The following is an 11,962-nucleotide window of genomic DNA, read 5'->3' on the forward strand; positions in this document are numbered from 1 at the left end:
TATATTTATATTTGTCATGATGCAACTTCTTGTTATTATATGACGTATCATTATTAGTAGCATTAGTAGCTGTAACATGGTAAGTATCGTATCACCTTATTATTGCCAATACACAGCACTACTGAGTAGGACTGACCAATCTTGTGTGAGCAGCCTTTGTTGCAGGTAGCAGTCCCTGTGGAGAGCGAATGAAGTGGTGGGCATTTTAAGAAATCAAATTTAGAGCTATTTGCTATAGTTTGACAACGATTTAGTTCTTTATTCACTAAAATGTAAACTCAAACTCTGTTAAACTCTGAGGGAAGTCTCTATGTGTGTGACCGATCACAACAGAGCTGGCCAGTTAACCAATCAGAGCAGACTGGGCTCTGGTTTCAGACAGAGGGTGAAAGAGGTGCTGCAGCACAGGCAGTATGAGAAGAACAAAGAGCTTTTTGAACATTAAAGCATGGAGACATGTCACAGTAGAGACAAAACATACAGATATGAAGCTGAAAATGAGCCTAATAGGGCCCCTTTAAGGGCCTAAAAAGATCAGGATTCACTTGTGCTTTTTTCCATCTGAGCTTCAACAAATCAACAGACAAAAGCCCTGAAAATGTTTTAACGTAAGACCACAGCCTCCTCTGCTGGCGTAGTTCCCTTTGATCGCTCAGTGCACAACCTCACTAATGGGCTTAGAGTTGTTTTTTTTGTTTTTTTAAAGCTTTTAATTATGTTTTTAGATTAGAGCTGCAGATATCCAGCTCATCATGTCAGTATTGTGTAACAGCATCAGTGCTCGGGTGCCTAGAGACAGTCCAACCTTACAGAGACTATAACAAATGCGTTCAGGCACTCCTTAGGCAGTTTCAACACACTTTTATGATCTCAGTTTTCCTTTAAGGCTGAAAATGTGGTATACAAGGAACAACGTTAACGCCATTGACTAAAGAACCAGCTGCAACCTTACAACAGTCCAACATTTTTTGTGTAACTACAACTTTTTGTACACTGTTAGGAAAAAAGGAAACAATCCTGAGTCAGTAAAAAAAAACAAAGACAAAAAAAAAAATGTGGACAGCATGAAAAAAGGAGTAAAACTGATAGTAGAGGGGGAAGAGGAAATAACAGTAAAGGACGGTTAGGAAGATACATCATTCCATCACATGTCGAATTAAACCACTAGATGTCAGCAAACCTCTGTGACAGAGAAGGAAGCAAGTGTTTAACTAGCGCAAAATCAAAAGCTCTGATAGCTCTGAAGTTCTTTCATCCAAGCATATTAAACCTTTTAAGATTTAACATCTATCTAAACAAGTCTATCGTACAAAAGTGAACTGAGCAGCAAGAAGTATATTCCTGGCAGCTGCAGCAACCAGGTTAGATGTTGTAAAAGGAAAATGTTTAACATGGAGAGTTTTTCATTTAAATGGCTACTGTTGAGATTATAAAATGTTAGTGCGGGGTCAAAAAAAATACATTTGACTATTAAAGGAAATTAAAATAATAAAGGTGATATTACTGCATTCATCGGTTTTGTAAACTGGAAGTTGCCAAAATGTTGTCACTAATGTTTTATGGACTGTGGTCTTGAAGCCTCCACTTTGACGTAGAGCTAAGCATCATGAAAAAGACTTGAAAGAAATGATTGTTTACTGAGAAAATAAATTGAGGAAAAGTAGGTTCATTTTCTCATATACAATCAGACTTCTTTTTACAACCAGGGGTTTACAACCTTGCTGGCTAATATAAAGCATGCAACTTTAAGGTACTTTGACAATGTTTTCCCTTTTCAGACCCAGAGGTTTCACTTAAACATGTTAAAAACATACTGAAGACATTTATACTTAGAATTAAGAGAGGGATCCAATGATCCAAAGTAACATTCTTATGTAAGTGTTTTAGGGATCAAAAACTGAATGCAACAGTTTTTCTGTAAAATCCCACAGACTGTATCTCTCTTAAAGAGCCAATACACAACAGCTCAGGAAAACTTCTCGCTTAGAGCAGGGATGTTGATATGAACCTCTTAGTGCTACAGTGCTGTGACATCGCTGTTGGGTGTAAAAGCACACATCTGTTCAGCAGGAGGTGTACAAGACATTTAACATTCAAATCATGATTTCAGCTAAAGCATCCGGCTGCTTTGTTTTATTAAGAAGCATGTTCTTTAAGAGATATTTTGGGGGAAGAAATCTGAAAGACTTGATTTAGTTTGTGTTTGTGATACTATCCTGAAAACGTATTTGTATACATTTCACTGGCTACTCGTTTTTTACAACGTTTTCCTTCAAGATTATTCAACTATTCCCTTAGAGTTGCAGCCGTGACTGTAAACATGTTAGATTCAATCTCAGTCCCATGTGAGGGTGGGGATCAGAATGTGAGAGCTGCAGCCTCCCTGTTTCTGCTGCTGCACCTGCAGATCATGAGACAGGCTGATAACAGAGCTGCTGTCTCTCAGCACAACACTGGGCTGCTTTGTAGTGAAGCAGCCTCAGGCTAATTCATCCAGCCAGGCCCAAAATCAGCCCCACTGCCACAGAGGGGTGGAAACAGGACAGTCATGGACAATATGGAAGGTGGGGGGTATCCTGTTGTTCTCTTTATGTAAAACAATATTGAAACCATTCTGAATTAATAAAAAGCTATGAAAAAGTGTTAAAATTGTGTGTTCAAGTTTTTAACTAATGTAGTAGACTAGAGAAAAAACACTCCATCTGCAGGGAACTTTGGGATTTAGCCTTTGCAAACCATTTACATGCACACAAACGTATATAACACACTACAGGAAAGAAAAATCCCCAAAACCATAATACAGCCTCTTCATAAGAAGGAATAAAATACAGGTTTAATAGTTCGGCTCTTTCACTGGAAAATTAAGACAGTCAATGAAAGAGACAATATTAAACCCATAAAATATTAATTTCACACTATTAGACCCAGAAGGGAAGCCTCCATTTCTTCTGCAGCAGCGGGCTGCGGACTGAAATATTAATGTATATCACACCGAAGTTATCCTCAAGGTTGACAAAGATGTTACAGTTTGAAATAAAGGGATAAAATTGGTCAATCAGGGAAAAAGGGAGTGGCCAGAAGAGAAAAGTCATTCATTCATTCACTTACAATTGAAATATGTGTATGGTGTGTTATTATAAACGAAACAGAAAAATCTCACCAATTGGCAACCTCCATGAAAACCTGCAGTCTCTGTAATGGCCAGCAGGGGACAATGATTACAATTGTAAAGAAGTCTATGAATAAAGGACCCTCACTTATATATTATCACAGTGAACGTGTTTCTATATGTTTGCTGTCTCAATAGCTAGTTTCAACTCTTCAATGCAGGATTTTTAACATTGTAATTATCTTCCCATTTAGAGTAATTTGAAGTTTAGCTCAGAATGATTCAGGGCGTGACTACCTTGTGATTGAAAGGGCTTTACCAAAGAATTGTTTTTTGTAGAACTCTACATCTTTTACAGTTTTTTTAATTCAAGAAAGTCAATATTAACATTTTGGTTACTTCTAAAATGACGGTCACCTCCGGTTCCAAATAAAAAGATGGCAATGCTAATGATCCAAATAGATGTAGATTCCTTTTTCTGGCCGATCGGCTGATTGATTGATCACATTTTCTCCTGCTGTTCACTTTAGCATGTTAAGGGATTTTGCCCCATCAATGCTAGTCTGAAGTGGTGTCAGTAAGTTAAACTTGATTTATAGTCGGTGAAAAAAGACGCAACGCAAGACGCAAAACGCATCGCAAGCCCTTGCGCGGTTGCAAGCCCCCCCTTGCGTGCTCGCGTGTGTCACCTCAATTTTCTAACTTTTACGTAAGACGCAAGACGTAAGCACTGGCGCAAGACACTATCTACATCACGTCCGGCGGCGTGTTCACATCTTCCGGTTTCATCCCCTAATAAAACCCCGCTGTTTTCGAACGTCAAGGTAGAAAGCGTACTCTCTAAGGTCGTCATTGAAAAACACATTGCTCCACCTACTGTCCTGGCGGGGAATCGCCACGCAGCACACGCAACCTCCGACAAAGCAAAATGAAGTATAAACGCCTCGAGTCATTAACATAAACGTAAGGGCTGTTAAAACAAGTATAATTCAAGCTTTACTTGCTTAAGGTCCAAAGAAAATGAGAGACGTTAAAGAGAAGGAAGATAATCTAATAAAACTTAAGTTAATTATTTTACCCTCAAAGTTCAAAATAGACAAACTAGATCATAGTGATTTAGGTGACCTAGTTTGTTATGCAGCTGACCTAAATAAAGAAAAGATAGGTCACATCTTTGCTTTCGATAATAACCCAAATGTGCAAAGGATTTTGTTAAGTAGCATCAAACTCACCAACATTATAGATAAGTTTTGAGGTATATTTAGAGAGCAGCTTTCATCTATTGTATAGATATGCTGTTCTGTAAACACTAAGACTCCTAAAGTACAAGTTAACACTCCTCGCAGTCCAGCTAACTGAGCTAACAGCTAACTAGCTTGGGGAAGCTAGTGTAAGCAGCAGTTGGTGGTTTGCGTTACTTTAGCAACAAGTACATTTTTTGTGGAGAAGGGACCTCAGTATATCATATTTGCTGGCATAAATCAAAAGGAAACACAATTTTCACCTTAAAATTAAATCCAGTTTCATCAAATTCAGCTTAATGACGTAAAGTCTTACGCATTTCTCATGGGTGATGACGCAACCAATCAAGTTAAAAGCATGTCAGGTAACATAGTTATTTAATTCAGCAGCTATTGAGTAAATGCACAGTAGGCCTACAGTGCTTCAGTAAATGTTCTCAGAAGCTATGCAAAGCAAGCTCCAAGAAAGTTAGCAGAGCGTTGAAGCAAATTATGTTGGTGGCCAATCGGTGGTACTACATCTTCCTAGCCAGTCAGGTGATGCCATTCAGCCCGAAATTGTTTTTTTCAAGTAAAATAAAATGAGGTCCAAGAAGTTCTAAATGGGTTAATATCAAATTCCTCCTTCATTTTTTTGACTGAGCATAGACTGGACGTGATGCTGCTGTGACGGATTGGAGGTGGGGCTTAAGGAAAATGCAAGTGTGCCTGCTCTATACTCCCAGATACGTTTACATTCGTCCTCATACATATTTTTTAAATCAACGATGCACCAGTGACGTGCGGTGAGGGGAGGCGCCCTCATCATGAAAAGTAAAATGAAGAAATAAATGTAATGATCATATTTATCCAGTTGTTTGTATTATAAAGTTATTTTCCTTTTAATTTCACCAGTTTTACATTATTTTGATCCAAAATCGCTGACTTTTCATATTCACGTTCAAACACTGAGAACGGCTGCTCGGTGAGGCACCAACCTGCTGACATGCTATACAGGGAGACTGTAACTGCTGTCTGTCTGTATGTCGCTATTAAAATGTTCAAACACCCTGGCTATATTAACTCATTTCCATACTTTAGCTGGTGTATAATATACAGTGTTTTTTGTCAACTGTATGTCTGTAACGTATCTCTTGTGCTGAGCAAAATCGCTGCGAAGAGAGACTAGGTGAGGCACGCAGTTCTCCTGCCTCATGGCAGGGGGTGCTAGTGAGTCCAGTTCAAATCTGATTGTGATGACGTCAGTGCCTCACCAGCCATGAACTTCACCGCACGTCACTGCGATGCACTACTTCCTGTAGGGGGAGTAACTAAAAGAGGGAAATCCTGCAAATGTACTGTGGAGACTTCCTCCATCAGCTAGCAAAGCAGTGATGCTGCTGGTATGGTTAATGCAGCATGAAGCAAAGCTGCCTACTGTAAGAAATAATCAATGTGTTGAAATAGAACATTAAAAGATAATTCACTGTTTCTGGACGGATCATATTTGTCCAATTCCGGTACTAATATTGTATTGTATATATGAGTAGAGGGAGAAGGATGTGTGGAGTTACATCACCGCCTCTACCGCTCACTCATCGATGGTGCATTAATACTATTACGTGTTTAATAACTAATAAACCTCAGAAGAATTGCATAGTAGAATATCATAGGTGGAAGCTTCATGACTACGCCAACAAGATGGCGACGGTGACGTCATAAGTGGACGCGCCTCCGGGAAACACCCATGTGACGACAAGGGGCCAATAGGATCAAGCTCCCCGCTACCAACCAATGAGAGAAGACGAGACCGAAACTTGTGTTATTTTGAAGTTGTTTATTTTTCTGACCGCAAAGGGATAGTAGCATAAAAGATGAGTGTATTGTAATATCGATCTCTTTTGTCCGCTGACTGCCAGAAAGATACTTTGAGTTTCGACTCTTACATGGCCTGTGGAAGCGTGACCTGAACCATTGAGCCACAGCCAACAGCTGTGAATCTTTTTGAAAACCTACAGCCGCATCGTTTTATTAAATACTCCTTTTAAAACTAAATTAGAGGAGCTTCGCTTTGTTTTCTTTTAAACCTACTCCTGGACTTCGAAAGAAAGAGCACTTCTACACTACTGCCTCCCACGCAAACCAAACAGTCTCTCCCACACACACACACACATACACACACACATACACACACACACACACATACACACACGCACACACACACACAGCATTTTCTCTATAGTGGGCCATAGATTACTCCCCTGCTGTTTTTCAATGATTAATTAGTTGCCGGTTCCATTATTGATGCTGTGTTATGTGCAGCAGAGAAGCCTCGCTGAATAATAGATTGAACCCAACTCTGCTGCTGTTTTCAGGAAGGTAGGGGAAAGGTATAAAGGAGCAAGGAGGGAAGGAAACACTTTGAAGGGGTAGGATTAGAGGAGGCAAAAGCCATGGGAAGAAGTCAACCAGTTTAGAAAAACTATTAATGTGAGAAGAAGAGCGGCTTTTGATTGAATTGATGCCCATACAGTATTGTGCATTTTAAATTACATTTTTATTATATTTAGTTTGATGATTTCTACATTTTCCACTTTTTCGAAATCTGTTCACTAAGGCTGCAACTGCTTCATACCCCTGCAGAAGTAGTGAAAAACGAATCCCCCTCTGCTGCTTTACGCTCACTTATACAGTAATGAATTACTGTTTGCTGTAACGCAGTAATATAACGCATTGCTTTTGAAATGTGGGTAATATAATACCTCTTACAATTCTCAGTAACGCAGTTACAACACATTTGAACCTGAAATGATGTGGTGTTTAGTTTCTAAGAATTCACAAACATCGCGAGACATTCCGAAATAATTGTGCAGGTGGAATAGTAACTCAGTAAGCCTGTTCACTATTGGTTAAGAAGGCTGCAGAAACAGATTCGCGATTGAGAGCTGCAGGCTCACAATGCAGAGCTGCAGGCTCAGATAAAAGAAAAGAAAAAGACAGGAGTGCACACAGGCCAGAGCAACAGAAGGTCACTTTCTCTGGGTCTGCTGCTTGAACCCCGAGAAGTTCAGAGACTCGTGGCAGAGTGTTGAAGAAATGCAGCCTCTGTCCTCTATGGAATCGCCGGCTTTTAGAAAGTTTGTCAGCCAAATCCCCGTTAACACACCAATGACCAGGTGAGCTAACGCTGCCACAGAGACTCGTTCATATACAGCAGGTCACAGGGCCGTGCAGAGGCTCCACTAACATGTTATTAATAACACACAGAGACGTGAAGTTACCGGTATCACAGATTATTCAGCCCACTTAAATGGAGCATGAGTTTAATTTCAGCATACTGCCATAGATAGCTTTAATTAATGAGCTGCAATAAACTACATTTAGCATAAAGCCATACTTTTGCGGTTATTTTGGTGAAAGTAACTCAAAGTAACGCAAAAGTAATGTAACGCATTACAGTTCAGAGACAGTAATAATGTAATGTAACTTATTACTTTAAAAAAGACAGTAATAAGTAGTATGTACTGTATTACATTTTGAAAGTAACTTGCCCATCACTGGTTACCAAGCTTGAATAGCTAAATGTTCTCTTGTAGTTGCTATGATTTGGTTTCGTGAAGACACAAATCTTTTGAGACAGAAAAATCTCAGTGTTTATCTTTGGATAGTTTGTACAGTTGGTTCACATTTGACTTCCACTTTTTCGATTTCACAGTAAACATTCCAGTTTGAATTAGCTATTTTTTGATTGCACAATCACTATATTCATCCCCTTTGCTCTCCTTCTAATGTCTTCACATTTTTTTTAAAGTATATTTATTGCAGTTGTAATCTAGTGGTGCAGTGATGATGTATTTAGTGGGTGGAGGGTGATTCTCTTCAAGTTTTTTGTGACGACTGCCAAATATTTTTTGTCAATCGAGCATAGAGGTGAATACCATTTGAAGCGACACTACATGTAAACCTCACAAGAAATGCCAGGCTCATAAAGACAAATGGCGATCTATAGAAACAGTCTATGAGGATTACCAAACAGATAAGGTGACAGCAGCTGATTTAATGAACGTTACCACACAGTGCAGCACTCACAGTTGTACAGGTCAGCAGTCTGTGGTAGTAAGCTAGCTAGGGTCATTTTTCCTGACTCAAAGATTGCAAAAAAAATACAGACAATTGGAAAGAAAATCGATTCAAACCATATATATTAAATTCCTTCACTTGCATAGTTTATGCAAGAAATAACCCCATAGTAAAGCGTTGTTATCAATATTTAAAAGCAGAATCATTTCAACATACATATTTTATTTTTAAGGGTTAGGTATACATATGTAAATCCAAACAACCCCTTATAAATGCAGTAACATGGACAGAAGCACAAACCTTGTCCCTTATGTGGCTTGTTGGCACCGGGTCACCCTAGTTGCTTGTGGCTGGTCTTTGTTTTAGGATGGCTAAACTTTGTTTTGGTACTGCCCTTATCCACAGCAGTGCGTTGCTTATCTAACGTGATACTTCTGTCTGTATTTCCATAGTAGGGCAAACCCACAGCTGACTACAGTATTTGGCGATATGAGGGGAGAAAAACAATAAAGTCTAACTTGAGATGAAGCCTACTTGTTGAACACATGTTCTGGTGTTAGATAGGGAAAAGTGAAGGTTTCAGGGTCCCAAAAGTCTTTGCAAATCATTCTGTACCGTTATAAAAAACAAACAGCGGCGTGGTTAATGTGGTTTCACTTCCACAAAGAGCAGCGTGCCTTGTGCTAAGTGTTATTTCAACGTTTTATTCAAATCAATTTAAAGTGAAAACAACTTTTTTAATGTGACAGCTGCGGTCTGCTTCTGCCAAAGCTGCCAAAATATCTCATTTGTCGAGCTTGGCAGGAGGAATGCGAGTTAAACAGTGATGAAAAGACTCCTTATGAACTGAGGAGAAACCTTTAAAGGTCACTTAGTGATTATCAGACTTCCACATGTTGCTGGATTTGGCTACAGGTCTGGTCTGTCTGTTTGTGTCCATGCTGCAGAGTAATGTCTTGTCTGATGTACTTAGAGTAAGAGACTCTGCTGTAAGAGATTTAAAAAGTCTAAACAACACCAAAGTACTCTGTTTTTCCAAGGATATGGTCTCTGACTTGGCTAACAAGATCCTGCATATTGGGGCTGAACACCCGACTGTGAAAAATGTGGTACTGCACATTGGAACAAATGATGTCGTGAAACAACAGTCAGATGTGCTGAAAGAAAACTTTAAATGTCTCTTGAAAACTGTCAGCTCTCTAAATGCTGAGGTGTTCATCAGTGGCCCTCTACCGCCAGTCAGAAGAGGAGTGGACAGATTCAGCAGATTGTTTGCACTGAACACGTGGCTCTCAACTGCCTGTACTGAACATTCTGTCCATTTTATTGACAATTTTAACTTTTTCTGGGACCGCAGACATCTTTTTAAGGCCGATGGACTTTTTCTGAACAAGTCAGGAGTACAATTTTTTATTTCCAACATATTCAACTGCCTGCGTCATCAATCTGCTCCCTATGCCAAGGACAAGCAACAAGAGGAATCAAAACAGGAGAAAGACACCACACAGTGCATAGAAAGCCTTGAAGACCTATCACTGCACCTGCCTGAGGAGAGTCGTGATTATAGGAGACCTATGAGACAAAAGGAGGGTTCTCGACTGCCACCCATCCCCCTTATCAACGCCTTTGAGAATACTCTCCCTTCAACACCCAAACCGCCATCCAGCTTTCTGAGCCCAGACTCCTCCAACCAGCAGCTCAGTGACCGCCTACAATCCTGCCTGAACATGGTTCACGAGATTCGCATGCAGACCCCCGTCCCTCAACTACAATCACCGAAGCAGACACGTGCACCAGCTCCCCCGTATTCATCACCATGCGCACCACAATCATCCAAAACAAAACGTGCACCACCTCCCCTCCCTACGAGACCGAATCCGCTGTCTCCGGAGCCTGATAAGGATGTGTGTGTAGAAAAGGCAACAAGCTCTAACTGATATGTGCTGGGTCCAGGCTCAAGGGTGTATGGCACTCTCAACTCTGTTCAGAACATGCTGGGACCCTGCCTGCCAATAGCTCGGCCGATATCTGTGTTGATAGGTTATAGATTACCAATGGTGAATCAGTTTAGAAACAGAAAGCGCTCAACTGTTAGTGTGAATTTATCAAATTTAGCTGTGATTCCACGTCAGTCACAGCTTGTCACACAAAATCAGACTGACAGTGTATTCAACAAGCTGAAACTAGCTTTATTAAACGTCAGGTCGTTAGCAGGAAAGACATTTTTAATCAATGATTTTATCACCAAGCACAATCTAGATTTTATGTTTTTAACTGAAACTTGGATAGACCAAAATAACAGCACAGCTGTTCTTATCGAATCAACCCCTCCCAACTTTAGTTTTATGAGTCAAGCAAGAATGCATAAGAAAGGGGGTGGAGTTGCTATTTTGTTTAATGATTCCCTTCAATGCAAGTAGACCTCTGTGGCAGCGGGCTGTGGTTAGGGCACCGGCTGCTGAAGTGGTAGGAGAGGCTCAGTCGGAGGCCAAACAGCTGATCGGGATCAGGTAATCAGGCACTGATTAAAGTCATGGTCGTAACCTGGTTCTTGTGCAGTAGACTGGGTCCTGAGGGAGAGCTGTCTCCACCTCCCACGCCGGACGAGAGCGACTAGCCAGCAAGAACGTTGTTAACAGGCCGTTCGGAAATAAATATTGTCTTTCAATGTACCAGTGGTCCTTCCATCATTGGGAACCCAGGTGTGAGCCCGAACGCTCACAGTGGCGCTTGAACAGGGACCTGCCAGAACCCCCCGAGCTTGCTGGGGCAGGCTCTCCAGAGCCTCGCGGCACTGCAGGAGAGCACCAGCCATCTCCAGCGGCAGCAGAGCGAGGCAATCCTGGAGTTAGAAGCGACCCAGTGCGAGGATCGTGCTCTCCTGAGGGAGCTGCTGCAGCGTCCGTCCACACGGGAGGTCGATCCCGGGACCAAACCCACCTGGCCGCCGGCGATTGGCCTCCAAAAGATGACGGCAAACGACGACCCGGGGGCTTACCTGGATATCTTTGAGGGCACGCTTCCTTTTCGGGTTGTTCGGGGCCCCAGCCACCTGTCAGCGGCTCATGGACCGGGTCCTGCATCCCCACTCTGCATATGCTGCTGCCTACTTGGACGATGTCCTCATTCACAGTGAGACGTGGGAGCAGCATGTGCAGCAGGTGGGGGTAGTACTCGAGTCCCTGAGGCAGGCTGGGATCACGGCCAACCCGAGGAAGTGTGCGGTTGGGCAGGAGGGAGGTACGGTATCTGGAGTACCACTTGGGCGGCGGGCAGCTGCGGCCACAGATAGAAAAAACAGCCGCCATTTCCGCCTGTCCGGTGCCCAAGACGAAAAAAGAGGTCAGGAGGTTCATGGGGCTGGCCGGCTACTACAGGCGGTTCATTCCGTCCTTTCTGAGTTGACCAGTCCCCTGACCGACCTGACCCGAAAGGGTGCTTCAGATCCGGTCCAGTGGACGGTGCGGTGCCAGCTGGCATTTGAGAGGGTTAAGAAAGCCCTCTGTGGAAAGCCACTGCTATGCACCCCTAACTTCTCTCTCCCCTTTGTTTT

The sequence above is a fragment of the Eleginops maclovinus genome, chromosome 12, assembly GCF_036324505.1.
Source record: "Eleginops maclovinus isolate JMC-PN-2008 ecotype Puerto Natales chromosome 12, JC_Emac_rtc_rv5, whole genome shotgun sequence".
Classification (NCBI taxonomy): domain Eukaryota; kingdom Metazoa; phylum Chordata; class Actinopteri; order Perciformes; family Eleginopidae; genus Eleginops; species Eleginops maclovinus.